The sequence below is a fragment of the Sorghum bicolor genome, chromosome 10 (assembly GCF_000003195.3).
Source record: "Sorghum bicolor cultivar BTx623 chromosome 10, Sorghum_bicolor_NCBIv3, whole genome shotgun sequence".
NCBI lineage: Eukaryota > Viridiplantae > Streptophyta > Magnoliopsida > Poales > Poaceae > Sorghum > Sorghum bicolor.
Genome location: NC_012879.2, coordinates 24,745,843 through 24,761,036, shown reverse-complemented (window position 1 = coordinate 24,761,036; position 15,194 = coordinate 24,745,843). Strand labels below are relative to the sequence as shown.

General features: G+C 40.5%; 1 long non-coding RNA gene and 1 pseudogene across 1 annotated transcript; both read right to left on the bottom strand.

Moving 5' to 3' along the window:
* Positions 1-15,194, bottom strand: part of LOC110431120 — a 124,286-nt pseudogene that overhangs the window by 74,999 nt on the left and 34,093 nt on the right.
* LOC110430803 lies at positions 12,055-14,168 on the bottom strand. Its single transcript, XR_002448189.1, has 3 exons — positions 13,777-14,168; positions 12,591-12,755; positions 12,055-12,363 (listed from the first exon to the last, which is right to left on the bottom strand). It is a non-coding gene; the product is annotated as an uncharacterized LOC110430803 (long non-coding RNA).

Sequence of the window (15,194 nt, the reverse complement as noted above, 5' to 3'; positions counted from 1 at the left end):
AGCTTCATCCATTCAAGAAGATCACCGGAACTTGTCTTCAGAGTTCGAAGCCATGGCGAACAAATCGATCCGCGAGTTCTCAGCTCCCACTACGGACAACATCCGCACTGGACCTGCTGCAGAGATCGATGGCAACTTTGAGCTCAAGCTTGGACTTATCAATATGGTGCAATCCAACCAGTTCTGTGGGAAGGCACACGAAGATGCTAGTGCTCATTTACAACACTTCCTGGAGATTTGCATCACATTCACCATAGCAGGAGTTTCCAAAGACGCTATACTACTTCGCCTCTTCCCATTCTCACTGTTAGGAAGAGCGAAGCAGTGGTTCTACGCTACAAAGGAGAAGAATACTACGTGGGCACTCTGCTCAACAAACTTCCTGGCTAAGTTCTTTCCCATGGGCAAGACCAATGCTCTCCGTGGGAAGATTACAAGTTTTCAGCAACAAAATGATGAATCCGTTCCAGAAGCATGGGAGCGCTTTCAAGACTACATCCTAGAATGTCCCCATCATGGAATGGAGAGTTGGCTATTGATGCAGACGTTTTATCATGGGCTCGGCAACAGTGCCCGAGAAACCATGGATGCTGCAGCTGGAGGAGCATTCTTATCACTTACTATACCACAAGCCACAGCTCTTGTGGAGAAGATGGCGTCCAATCAAAGCTGGAATGAAGAGAGGACCCAGACACGCAAGAGAGGTGGAGGTATGCATCAGCTGAAGGAGGTAGACATGCTGTCTGCAAAGCTAGACCTCCTCATGAAGAAGCTCGATGATAGACCTGGAGACAAGAAAGAAGTTATGCACATCTACTTCTCTCACATGACTTGTGAGGAGTGTGGAGACACTGGACACTCAGGCAACCACTGCCCTGAGATACTTGAGGATGTGAACTACATGAACAACAACAACAACTACTACTACAACCGTCCTCAACAAAATCAAGGTTGGAATCAACAGAGGCCTAACTACTCAGGTAATTATCAAGGTAACAATTCTTACAACAATAACAATAATTTTCCACCTTTAAGAGAGTTAGTGTCTAATCGAGGAAAGCTAATGGATAATCTATCTAAGAAATTGGCATCTAATGATAAAATGCTAGAAAATATAAATAATAGAATGGATAATTTCTCCACTGCCATCAAGAATCAAATTAGCTTTAATAAAATGATTGAATCTCAGTTAAATCAAATAGCTGCTGCTGTTCCTACTACTAACCCCGGTATACCATCACAATCGGAAGGATTAGAATCTGGAAATCTTGTAGACATGTTTGATGCAGGTAATTGGAGTAACCCCGTCACTGAATTTTCTACTGACCGTCTGCCGGTCAAGAGAGGCGATCCAGGACGCCCCGTCATCCCGATCTCCATCGGCATGGTGGACGTTCCAGAAGCACTCTGCGACTTTGGCTCTAGCGTCAACATTATACCCAGGGTACTCTATGAGAAATTCTTTACATATCATTTATTAGAGACAACCATGTGTTTGCAGTTTGCAGATCAGACGATAACTTTTCCAAAAGGAATAGTGAGGAACCTCTGTGTCCGAGTTGGTACCTTATATGCCCCAGCAGACTTCGTAGTGGTAGAGACCGGAAATGATGAAAGAGCACCTATCATCCTAGGAAGGCCATTCTTGAACACCACGGGAGCTATCATCTACGCCAGTGCTGCCAAGATCAGTTTCTACGTCAGAGGGAAGAAGGAGACATTTTTCTTCAAGAACAAGACTACACAAATTCAAGATCAATCCAGACGTGAATCAAGGAAGAGGACCAACAGGAGAAACAGGAACAAGCAAGTGTGGACCGAGTCAGCTAAGATGGTCACTGTAGTTCATGGAGGCCAAGATCACCAACTTAAGTCACCATTTTTTACCAAGAAGGACGACCCAGGAATGCCAAGTATCTACTGCTCCATAAATGGATACAACTTCTACAAGACAATTTGCGACACCGGATCGGGCGTCAACATAATGGCCGCAGTCACCTATCGGCTCTTGTTCGGGACCATGCCACTAAGACCAACATACATTCAGCTCCAGATGGCAGATCAGACATTTCGAGAAGTTCAAGGAATAGTATCTGATGTCCCAGTCAAAATAGACGATCACTTTGTCTACACAGACTTTCAAGTTATTGACATGGGAGAAGATGAATACGATCCACCCATCATCCTTAGAAGACCATTCCTCAGCACTGTCAAAGCAATTATCTACATTGGAACCGGAGAAGTCCATATGCACTTCCCCTCAGAGAAGGTACGCCGTTATTTTACTGACCTTAACTATATCATTGAAGAATCTAAGCAGGTAAGAAAGCGACGCAACCGCAACCAGAGGAGGCAGATCATCAAGGACGGATGGGCAGACTATGAAGGAGAAGTTGTAAGATCAGAAGACGTTGAGTTTAAACAGAATTATCCAGAGGAGATTGAAGCACCGAGTCAGGTGTGGAAAATAAAGATAACTATACATGAAGAGGAGGCGCTGCCGGAAGTACCGACTACACCACCCAACGAACCTCAGGACGATTAAGAAAATGGAGAGTCCCGTTCGGAGGATTTAAAAAAAACACCGAACGCCTTGCCAAGAGGTAAACTTGGTAGTTATCCTTTCCCTTTCAATTACTTTAAATAGTTTACTTAGTAAATTATGTTCATGCTATCCTAAAAAGAAAATAAAAATGTGAAAAACAGTAAGCCGCATGTGAGTAGACGAGTGGCATAAAACCCATAAGTACATTCACTGTGGTGGCATAAAAATAAAATAATTATTTTTCTGCTCTATAAAAATAAAAAATATAAAAACAGGGAGTAATATTCATTAAGGAGTCTCAACATAATAAAGGCTAGATATTTATGCTAACACTTAATCAGTTCCACAAGCTTTTTTGTCTATTTGAGCTCCACAGAATTTAAGAATCAAGAAGACTAGCAGACGGAGTACATTCTAATCGCTGTGAGAATGCTGCTGACTTTCAAATACACCTCTGCCACCTGCTAGCTACATCAAGAGAAATTACGTCAAAATTCAGCTTGGGGGAGAGCACCCCCATTTATACCGATAAGTATTTCTATCTATCTTTATACTTATATTATTTTAGAATATAAATACACATAAACTATGGAAAACCAAATAAAGAGTTTGTGCTTATTTAAATATGTCTTTTGCTTAGTGTGTTTAATAAATAAATAAAGTGGCTATGCTAATCTGTATCTAAATAAAACTTAAGCATGGATATGATGAATAGTTGCTCTGCCTAATTTGCACATTTTAAGTTCTCTCTCAAGTTTAGATATAACTGTTATAATTTAAAGCTTGCTCTAGACCTAAACTTGTGGGATGAAAACTTGATCTGAAGTCTAAGTTGTTAACGGATACGATATGGAAAGGTTGAGCTGCTGTTTATCTGTTCCTAGAGATGCTAGAATTCTGGAGAATTTTATCTTTGAAAATCTTTAAAATGTTGCATGATGAGTTCCTGTATGATGAGAGTTTAAATTCCTACCACAGCCATATATACATGCTTGCTAGACTTTAAGCCACACATTTACTATTTACTACTTATGAGCATTGAGTGTGGTCAAGCTGTGTAGACCCTTAGGAGCTTGTCATGTGGTTAAATCAAGATTTCACTTGCACGTTCACTCATATATGCTACTTCTACTCCGGAAGTACCATCCACATATATCCATCCATTTCCATCTCCAGAATCACCCAAAAATATTCTACTCCTAATCCGGGAGAGAATAACCACAAATATTTCTGTTTTCCCCTTGTGAAATAAATGCTCAAGTTATCTTGTTACTACCACTTGCTATATTATCTCAAGAGATGAATGCTTTGAAAAAAAAAGAAGAAGAAGAAGAAGATACGAGGAAATAAAAAGGAGCAAGTGCTCGGAACCTCGAAAGAAAAAAAAAGTGAGACGAGAGGTAAAAATGGACAAGTGTCCGACAGTAGAATTAGGGGTGCAAGATACCCACCTGAGAGAAAAGAAAAAGAAGAGCATCTCATTCTCCTCATAAAGTTTCAAAGGCAAGGAAGGTATGTATCCCCTCAAAAGAGCAAAAGTAGAATTAGACTTCCACCTCCATTGTTACCACCATTGTTATCACCATCATCACCATACATCATTCATTCGCCACACATGCACATCTTGATTAAACTTATTGACTTGTTACTTTGGATCCATGGTTTGACTATGCAATAAATGTCTTGTAAGTATGTATACTTTATCTCCCACCTATGAGCTCCAGATATTAAAGCCTTATTAGAGTAGGATGAGAGAGAAGGCAATGTCATTATGCCTCATACCACAAATACCACATATATTGAGAGAAGGCATATACCATCACTGCCTTGGTAAGGATCCAAAAATACCACAAAAGAGAGACCTGAGAGAATCATACAAGGAATTTCTGAGTTTTATTTGAAAATCTGCAAAAACCCCAGAGCTATAGCTGATCAAGAATAAGAAACATGGCACTTGGCTAGACTGTTCTATCTTTTAACCACTCAAGACAGAAGTGACGGTTACAAGTCCCATGGTGAAGGTAAAGTAAGTAAGTTTTAAGTCTTGACAGTTTACTCTAACTCAGAGATGAGATCTTATTTAAAAGCATGTGTACATCAATTTTTAAAAATATTGCAACAACTTATGATCCATAGCTGAGTCTATTCTTGCTCAGGGACGAGCAAGAGGTAAGCTTGGGGGAGTTTGTTGACGGTCCTTAAGTATCACATTTAATTATCAAATAAATAAAGAAAGGGATCCAAATGAAATCAACATCTAGACTTAGGGTTTTATCTGACAGAATTCCACGAGTTTTGGTGTTTGTCTATTTCTGCAGGGGGTTATCAGGAAATATGGAAGAAAGGCCCACATGTCGGGATTACGTAAAGATATTAACGTGCTGCGCAATTATCTTACATCTAGAAGACTCCAGAAGCCACGAGACCGAAGCGGAGGCGAAACGGGGCCAGAGGCAGGGCACCCACCCTCCTGCCCTGGGCGCCCGCCCACCTCCTGTGTCCAATCAGGACTCTGTTTTGTGGGAGATCTCCACCGACCTAAAGGATGAATCTAAACCATACAATCTATATTGGTTTGATCCAAGGGCCCATATTCACTTGAAAGGACTATAAAACCAGACCCCCTGGCCCCTGGAGGAGAGAGCCTCTCAACCCTAATTCATTGTTCCATCAAGGGAGAAGAAGCCTCTGATCAAGATTAGAGCCACCACATCAATTAGATATCTAGATTAGCATAGCTACATAGGATTAGAACTAGAAGGAGTCAATCTTCGATTGGTTTCCGGATCTGTCAAGAGGATTCTTGGTAATTCTCTAATTGTGCTTCTAATTGCTTTCTAATTATCTTTGTTCTTCAATATTATGAATATGACTTTGTTCTACTTCAATATATTGCTTATGACTTTGCTCTACTTGCTTATATTCAAGATTATATTGTTCTTAGTTTATCATAGTTATGTACTTGGCTTAGTTAGATTCGATCTATATACATGCTTAGGATCGTATAGCATTTATCCATCGGATCCATGGGTAAATGATAGATATTGTGTAGGCGTGGTGCTTATACCATATTTATCTGCGATTGTACCCAATATGCCAGATCGTGGGGTGGTTCGTGATAGTGACAGCTTCATTGATTCTTATATAGTCCCCCTCTCGTGTATTGGGCTGGCAGAGCAACATTATTACAGGGGAGTGATTGCTATGTTTCTCATATTCCTTGCTAATATCACTATGCATGGGCGTAGTCTTGTCTCGCAATGATTGCTAAGTATGCTTGCACTAATTATGATAATGCTAGACTATATAGTTGAGAATAACTTAGGGAATATTCTTGTAGTTCGTTCTAATACCATGCTAATGACTTTCTAGAGTATCTAATTGAGGTGCTTATCATATTTATCATGTGGCTAGATCAGATTAATTATCCTTGTCACTATTATTATTTCATATATCTTTTATGTGACACTTATCCCTGTATGAAGAGTTAGATATAATGTTCTCAATTATACATGCAATGATAGATGCTCAATCTCATATTCTATTCTGTAATCATTAGTGATGATTGCTAATCCCTTCCCAGTGGTAAAAATATAAATAACGATACCTGGAATACTTCCCGGTTAAAATGCTGTATCGGTATTAATCTGTGCGCTTGCAGATCCCATTCATTATTTATTTAGAAGAGCAATTGCATATTTCAATACCGCGTCTCTTATATCATGCTGGGGATGACAACTTGGCTTAAGTGGTGTGAGGGATAGGTTTGGTATTTTTGGCACCGTTACTAGATTTAGAAAACTTAGTCTACTTTTGGTAATGATGTTAAGAATACCCAACACCTGCCTAAGGCCTAGTATAACGGTGTTGTGGTTAGAGAGCTGCCTAGTGAGGGAATTAATCGAGGACTGGAGGTCTATGATAACTCTGTCTAGCCTGCGAACGTCCTCATCAATATCTACTATAGTCTTGCGACGCTTCGGAGGTGTCTCAAAAGCCTTGAGAGCGTGCTTCGGAGCTGCCTTTGGAGGGATGAAACGGACTTTGGCTGCTGTAATCCCTTCAAAGTAAGGCCTTTCCTCCTCCGTAGTGTAGCGTATGCTACTGATCTCGCCGCTCCGGTTGGTCTTGACTCCAGCGACCCTCTCATTGGGTCTAGGTGGAAGGATCCTCGTGCCGGTTGCCACCTTGATGGTGGTCTTCGTCTTGGATGATGATCCCTTGAGGAGTAGGGGTTGTGGCGGTGCGGTGAGAACTGGTTGAGCATGATAGGATTGGGCGGAGCTGCGTTGGCATAATGGCATGGCTTCTAGCTGTTGCTCTGTGTTGGCCGGGACGAGAGCACGGGCGTCGGGGTCTTCCGCAGGCTCCATATTGAGGTTGAAGGGGACGACTTCCCAATCATCGTGGAACTTCTCGGCCATTAGAGCAGTGAGGGACTAAACAAGCTCTAATTGAAGGAGAAGAGAAGGCTTGGATAGATTGGTGTTTGAAAACTAATGTCAGGGGTCTGTTTATATAGGGGTCAAAAAGTGCCTCTAGGGGTTCTTTGGGTTGCTCTCCATCGATGTGCGTGAGAAACTTTCCATCTGAGGGATTATTCAGATTACCATAAGTGTATTTTCCATAACAGAGAAAATCAGGACCCACTTGATCAGGGCGCCCACCCTCTCTCTAGCTCCGCTGCGGGTCCGCTTCCTCGAGCGTGTTTCTAGATGCAGACATAATTAGGAAAATATATATATGACCCAAAAACGTCAGACTAAAAAGGTCAGGCTCTAATTCTCCATGGGAAGGTAAAAATGGACTACGTCTATTTCTTCTAATTCTTTATTGGGCTCTAAAAACAATTTAAGACGTTGACCATTTACCTTGAATAACGTACCTTCGTCATTTTGAAGTGTGATAGCTCCGTGGGATGATGAATTAATTACCTTGAATGGTCCTTCCCATTTGCTCCAGAGTTTTCCATGCCCGAAAAGCTTCACCCTGGAATTAAAAAGTAATACCTTATCTCCGTGTGTGATCTCCTTCTTCTTGATTCTCTTGTCATGCCACCTTTTGACTCTTTCTTTGTAGATCTTCGAATGGTGATATGCTTTCTCTCGCGATTCTTCCAATTTGATAGTTGCATTCTTCTATGATCTCCAGTAACATCTAGGTCCATATTCCATCTCTTTATGGCCCAGTGTGCTTTGAACTCTAGTTCAACACGTAGATGGCAAGTCTTCCCGTACACTAATTGGTATGGAGACATTCCTGTTGGGGTCTTGTATGCTGTCCAGTATACCCAGAGTGCATCGGGTAACTTGTCTTTCCATGCTGTTCCCATTTCATTTACTGTTTTCTGAAGAATATTCTTGATTTGTTTGTTGGAAGTCTCTGCTTGGCCACTTGTCTGAGGATGATAGGGGGTAGCAAAGTTGTGACGGATTCCATGTTTTGATAGATATTGCTTGAAGCGTTTATCGATGAAGTGTGCTCCTCCATCACTTATCACTACTCTGGGACTCCAAATCTTGGAAATATAATTTCTTCAAACATCCTCTTTGAACTGCTGTTGTCGGCATGCTTGCAAGGTAATGCCTCTACCCACTTGGAGACGTAGTCAACTACCACCAAGATGTACTCACACTTCTTTGATGGAGGAAATGGACCCATATAGTCTATTCCCCAGACATCAAATAGCTCAATCTGAAGGTTGTTGGTGAGTGGCATTGCATCCCTTGTATTTATGTTTCCGTGCCTTTGACATGGCCCACATCTTCTGATATATTGCTTCGTGTCTTCATACATTGTAGGCCAGTAGAATCCACACTGCCAGATCTTTGAATGTGTACAAAATGCTCCATAGTGACCTCCATATGGTGATGAATGACATATGTCGATGATCTTCCATCCTTCCTCAGTGGTGACACATCTCCTGAGTAAGCCATCAGAGCATACTCAGAAGAGGTATGGCTCATCCCATATATGTGAACGACTTTCTTGAATAAGCTTATTCTAGTTTGCTCCTAGCGGTACATACCCTGAAACCATAAAATTAACAATATCGGCATACCAGGGGTCAGACTTGTTAATCCCGTAGAGCATGTCGTCCCGGAGTGAATCATTGATGGGGGTTTCCTGTGGATTCTTAAAATACATTCTAGACAAGTGATCTGCAACAGAATTTTCTACTCCCTTTTTATCTTTTATTTCTAAGTCAAATTCTTAGAGTAATAAGATCCATCTAATCAGGCGAGGTTTAGCATCTTCTTTAGTGAGCAAATATTTTAGTGCAGCATGATCAGTGTAAACAATTATTTTAGCTCCAACTAAATAAGATCTAAATTTATCAATGGCAAAGACAACAGCCAGAAGCTCTTTTTCAGTGGTTGCATAATTAAGTTGAGCTCATGTCAAAGTTTTACTGGCATAAGCAATTGCATGATGCTTCTTATTTTTAGTTTGTCCCAAAACTGCCCCCACAGCATAATCACTAGCATCACACATAATTTCAAAAGGTAACGACCAATCAGGGGGTTGAATGATTGGTGCAGAGATGAGTGCTTTCTTTAATAAATTGAAAGATGTTGGACATGCATCATCAAATTCGAAAGGAGCATCCTTGGCTAGCAAAAGAGTAAGTGGTCTAGCAATGAATGAAAAATCTTTTATGAATCTACGATAAAAACCAGCATGGCCAAGGAAGCTTCGGATTCCTTTTGTATTCACAGGTGGAGGTAGTTGTTCAATTACTTCAATTTTAGCTTTGTCTACCTCAATACCTCTTTCAGACACTAGGTGTCCCAGCACTATGCCTTCCCTAACCATGAAATGACATTTTTCCCAATTAAGGACTAAGTGTTTTTCTTCACATATTTGCAAAACCTTGTCTAAGTTTTCAAGACAACTATCAAAAGTTTTTCCATAAACAGAGAAATCATCCATGAAAACTTCCATAATCTCTTCAATCATATCGGAAAATATAGACATCATGCATCTTTGAAAAGAAGCTGGTGCATTACATAACCCAAAAGACATTCTACGGTAAGCATAAGTTCCATATGGGCACGTAAAAGTGGTTTTGCTTTGATCATCGGGATGGATCGGGATCTGATGATACCCTGAATATCCATCTAAGAAACAGAAGAATGAATGGTTCGCTAATCGCTCTAGCATCTCATCTATGAAACGTAAAGGAAAAAGATCCTTTCTTGTGGCTTTGTTCAGTTTTCTATAATCTATGCACATCCACCATCCTGTGACGGTGCGTTGCGGAATTAGCTCGTTCTTTTCATTCATAATAACACTCATGCCTCCCTTTTTAGGCATAACTTGAACTGGGCTTACCCATTCACTGTGCGGCACAGGATATATAATCCCTGCATGCAGCAACTTTATAACTTCCTTTTTGACTACCTCTCTCATAGTGAAATTAAGACTACGTTGGGGTTCTCGAGAAGGTGAAACAGAAGGATCTGTTGGAATACGATGGGTACAAATCTAGGACTAAATCCTGTAAGATCTTGGAGTGAGTAGCCGAAAACTTAGTGATGTTTCTCAAGAATGGTCATCAATCGTAGAGTTTGCTCCTGAGTGAGTTTATCACTAATGATCACAGGAAACTCTGGATTATTGTTTAGGAAAGCATAGATAAGACCGGGTGGTAAAGTTTTAAGCTCTATGGGAGGTCTAGGTGTTTCTGCAAACTCATCTAAGGGTTCTGGTTCAGATGGTTCGTCTTCTTCTTCTATGAAGAAAGGAGTTTCGTCTTCTAAGTCTGATTCTTCTAAAAGTTCAAGAGATGCAGCCTTTACCTCCTCCATAGGATCAGGCAAAAGATATGACTCGACCTTATTGTTTAAGGAGTGTGAAATTGTTATTGGGAATTTAAAAGCTTTTCCAAAAGAAATGTGTAGCTTTCCAGCATGACCTTCGTAAAGGAGTCTTCTAAAAGGTTGTCCTATCAACAGGTCGAAGTCCCATGTATCAAAGATATAGAAGTTCAAATGAACCATGGAGCCTTCTACCGTAAGAGGCAGGACATTAATAATTCCAAGACTGGGAACTAATCGTCCCGAAGATTCCTTTATGACCTTTGTTGTGGGAGTTAAAAACAAGTTTTTAAATAGTTTAAGTGCAAAAGATTCAGACATGATGTTGATCCCCACAACAGGATTATAGAGAGCATCAAATCGATCAGAATTATAAGCACAGCGTATAGTTATAGAGGGTGTGTCCAAACGGATTACATCAGAGAAAAGCTCTGATTCCTCCAACCACTCGCTACTCATGACTGAGATAAGCTCTCTCAGTTGATATTCACTTAGTAAATAAATGCTAAACTGGCCGTTTTGGGGTTTGACAATGGAATGGTAGTTTGAAATGTTTCCAAAATCGGCAAAAAGATCGGAGTCTATATCCAGCATAAAGTCCGGTGGTCGAATTTCTTTCTTTTGTGCCTCAGAACCTGGGATAGCTAAAGTAGATGAAGAATTTGGCAAAGTGTCTACTTCGGCTTCGTAGGTTTCATCATGAAGGGTATTATCCATCTCAGCTTCTAGGATTCTATCTAGGATCACTCTAGCTTCATCAGTAGGGATGCGAAAGAAAGAACCTCTAGACATTGTGTGTAGCATTTGTTTGTGATTTTTCTGAAGACCTCGAAAAAAGTGAAATAAAAGAACAGGGTCTTCAAGATTAAGGTTTGGACCAAATTCTAAAAGATCAAAAAAATGTTTCCAGGATTTTCCCAAAGTTTCATTATCTTTTTTTTTAAAAGATAGGACTTCGAGTCTAAGGTCGCCGATACGGTCGAGGGAATAAAAATCTAGACAAAAGTTGGCTCGTAAGACTCCCCATTCACCTCGTTGTTGACTTACCTTCTGACTGTACCATTGTCTAGCTTCTCCCCTTAAGGAAAAAGGAAAAAGCTTCCAACGTAAAGTTTTATCAGAAATGCCTTCAATGCGAAGACAATCACATGTTTGCTCAAAATCTCTAATATGAAAAGGGTTTTCGTCTTCCTTTCCCGAAAAAGATAGGTTTTGTATCATGGCAATCAACCTAGAACTTAACCTATACTGGGATGTTTGGATAGGCTGTGATGACTCCCATGGTAAAAGGTCAGTTTCCGAAGGTGTTGCAAATTGGTATATTGATTTAGAATCTTGGTTTTCCATAAGGCAAGAGTAAAGTAAATAAATACAGAATATAAAAGATAAGAAAAGATAAAAGTATAGATACCACTACACCACAACCTTTAAATAACAATGGACAATCCGTTGCTGAAAGGGGTGTATAGCAATGGGCAGTCCGTTGCGAAAGGCTATAGCGACGGACCGCTGCCGTTGCTAATGAAGCCGTCGTTATATGTATACAGCGACGGACATGTTTTTTAGCGACGGACAGTTCGATGCTCCAATATTTCGCAACGGATAGCCTATTAGAGCTTTTAGCAACGGACAGTTCATTGCAATAAGGACTTTTAGCAACGGAGAGTCCATCGACCTCAATTTAATAGGTAAAAAAAATAATCCACATGTATTTAAAACTAGAGTAGTCATTCAGATCAATACAATATTGAATGACATATACAAATGTGCACATTAATCATACTCACATTCATGTATATAAATAAGTACATGTGACCAGCTGGCTGACATCAAGCAAACATAGAAGCATATAGTTGATGCAATGTCAAGGTTAGGCCATGCAAAAGCAAAACTACAGTACACACATCTTCAGACCAGCTACACTTATCATTCTCACTTCTCCTGCTCTTGCAACATGTTGCATTGAGATACAATGCTGCAGAAATCCTCAAGGTTTATCTGTGAAGCGGCAAAATCAAGATGTAAGAAAATAGGGGAGAAAGTATAATAGAATTGGAGGTTGAAAATAAATACTATATTTCTAGTGCTTGTTCAACATTGGCAATCATTAACAGATCCATATCCATTGGAATGCAAGATGTGTTTTCAAACATTTAAATCAGTAGTGAATGTACATCCTATTTGGTTGGTTAAGAAAAAGAATTGGGCGGGTACTATAGGTTTACCTTTCAAATAGGTGACAAAAGAATTTCAGCGTTAACAAGTTGACGTTCTTGCTGCCAAGATTACTCCAACTTTCAATTAATCCCCTATATAAATCATTGAAACATGACTGTACACTTTGGTCTTCCACATCAGAAGAAAAATCGTATTCTTGGTATGTCACTTGCCTGCAAGCATGTAAGAACTGTTGTTTTAAATGGTACAATACAGAGTAGAAAGAGAGCTTTATATTTCACAGTACATCATTAGCAAGCTATCCTAGTTATTTAGGTTGCCGAAACATGGACAAATAAATGCTGGAAGCCTTTGCAAGTCCAAATCACGGGTGAATATCAGGTGTGGAAGTTCAGAGGATTAAGTACTTTAGGCATGATCTAAATTTTTAGAACGCAGTTACAACTTACAACTCAGAAGAACCTTACAAACTCCACCACTGCTCAACCAAATATAGTAACAACGGTGGGGAATTTTTGTCATACATGTCTGAACGGAATATTTATTCAACCAATTTTCCTATTTTATCAGCTTTAAGAACAAATATTTTGCCAGGTTCAGAAAATATTAGTAAACCTAGAACTCAGATCTAAACATTTACACTACAGATGTATAAAGAATAGGAGCATGATGCTTCACATTATTTTATAGTCCAAATAAACACAAAACGATAAATGTCCAAACAAGATTACAAACCAAGTAATGATGATTAATGACAAGGACCCTGTATTTTGCTTTTAGTAAAAATATATGCTTCCTTTGATTGAGCCAAATATATCATAATAAGCTGTCATTTAAACTAAATCTGTACTCAAAGCAATTACAAATGAGTTAATAGCATGTTGTGCTCGTGCTTCTGCACCTGCTACTGGGGCAGAGGCGGTGCTAGATGGATTACCTAGGCAACAAAATTAATATAGTAGCTTGAGTTAAGTACAAAGCTTGAATTAATAAAACAGAATTAATATAGCTGCTTGAGTTAAGTACAGAATTAATATAGCAACCTTAATTAATATAGTAGTACTACGTCTGCCTTAGTTCCTCAAAAAAGGATTATTGCATTTCTGAATCTAAACTAGGCCCAAATATATTATACAACACATCAAGACAAAGGTAGCAGTTCACGCAGGCTACAAAATACAAGAACAAATTCAAAACTTGCAGATCAGAAGAGAAGAAACCTAATTGATTGACCTGCCATGGTGTCCGCCTGCTGCTTACGGTTGGGGAAGAGAAAGAACTGAAGATAAAGCCGCTGCATGGGATTGGGGAAGACGAAGAACTGCTCGTGCTGCCTCACCCGTCCTCGTATTGCACACTGCCGCGCCGCCGCCACTTGGAGATCTGGCTGGCCGCACCACTTGAAGCTCCGGCTGGCCGCGTCACTTGGGGGAGGGGGGGGGGACAGCTTGGAGTTGGACCTCCGGCTGGCCACGCCGCTTAGGGCCCCTCGCCGGTGCACCGCAGCCGCAGCCACAGCCACCACCGCCGCTGACGAAGCAGAAGTCTCCGTCGCCGCCTTCTTTTCCGTAGCAAAGAGACCGAGAGAGACGGGTCACGAGCGTGGATGCGTGTGAGCTAGGGTTGCTGGGTTACGGTGTGGGTGGGTGGGATATATGGGCCGACTCATTTTCTGAGCCCACAAAAAATTTTGCGTAAATTGATGGGCGAGTGTGAGCCGTTGATCGTGATCTGACGGTGGATGATGATTGCTCAGTCTAGCAAGCCAGTTGGACCGTAAACTAAAATGGGCCATGGAAATATATTGCTTTTGGGTCAAAATTTAGCAACGGATGATCTGACTCAGTTACTCAAATATAGCGACAGACAATCCAATGCAAAAGTAAAATAATTATAGCAACGGACCATCCATCGAAGTATTGAATTTTAGCAACGGAGGATCCGAGGGACACCTTTAGCAACGGACCGTTCAACGCTAATTTTTATCTTTAGCAACGGACGTCCGATGCTGTTTTAGTGTTGTGGTGTAGTGTACAACCTAGTAGTAAGACTCAAGGTTATCTCAGCAAACCGTCTTTCTCCCCAGCAACGGCGCCAGAAATGCTTGTTGATATTTGGGAAAGCAATAAGGAATTGATCCGCAAGCGCACGGATATCGGTGAGCACTTCACCCGGGAGGTTATCCAGAGTATCGTATTTATTTTTTACCACTAGGAGAAAGAGTGCATCTGACTAACCTGGTCTATTACTACTAACCCTTTAGGTAACAAAGAATGTTTCTCGATGTGAGTGATAAATAGAGAAGACTACAACCGTAATCTCCTTCTAACCTTGGTAAAGATGATCTACTATTATATTGGGGAGGCTAACGGAATCTAGACACCACAAAGGATGTTCAACCCGCACCTATAAACCCTATCCTTCCTGCTAACGAGATATGGTCTGCAAAGGTAACTCGAAATTGTCACGTTCCTCACTACTACCACGGTCTAGCTAGTCAGAGAATATCTATGAGTATCCTAGCCTAAACACCACGTCTACGCTAGAGATGATTACTCTAAACTCTACGCGAAGAGATTAAAGCAAACTCATAAACCAAAGAACAACAAAACAAGAACTTACTAGAATTTAGAAGTCGAAATACTGAAGAA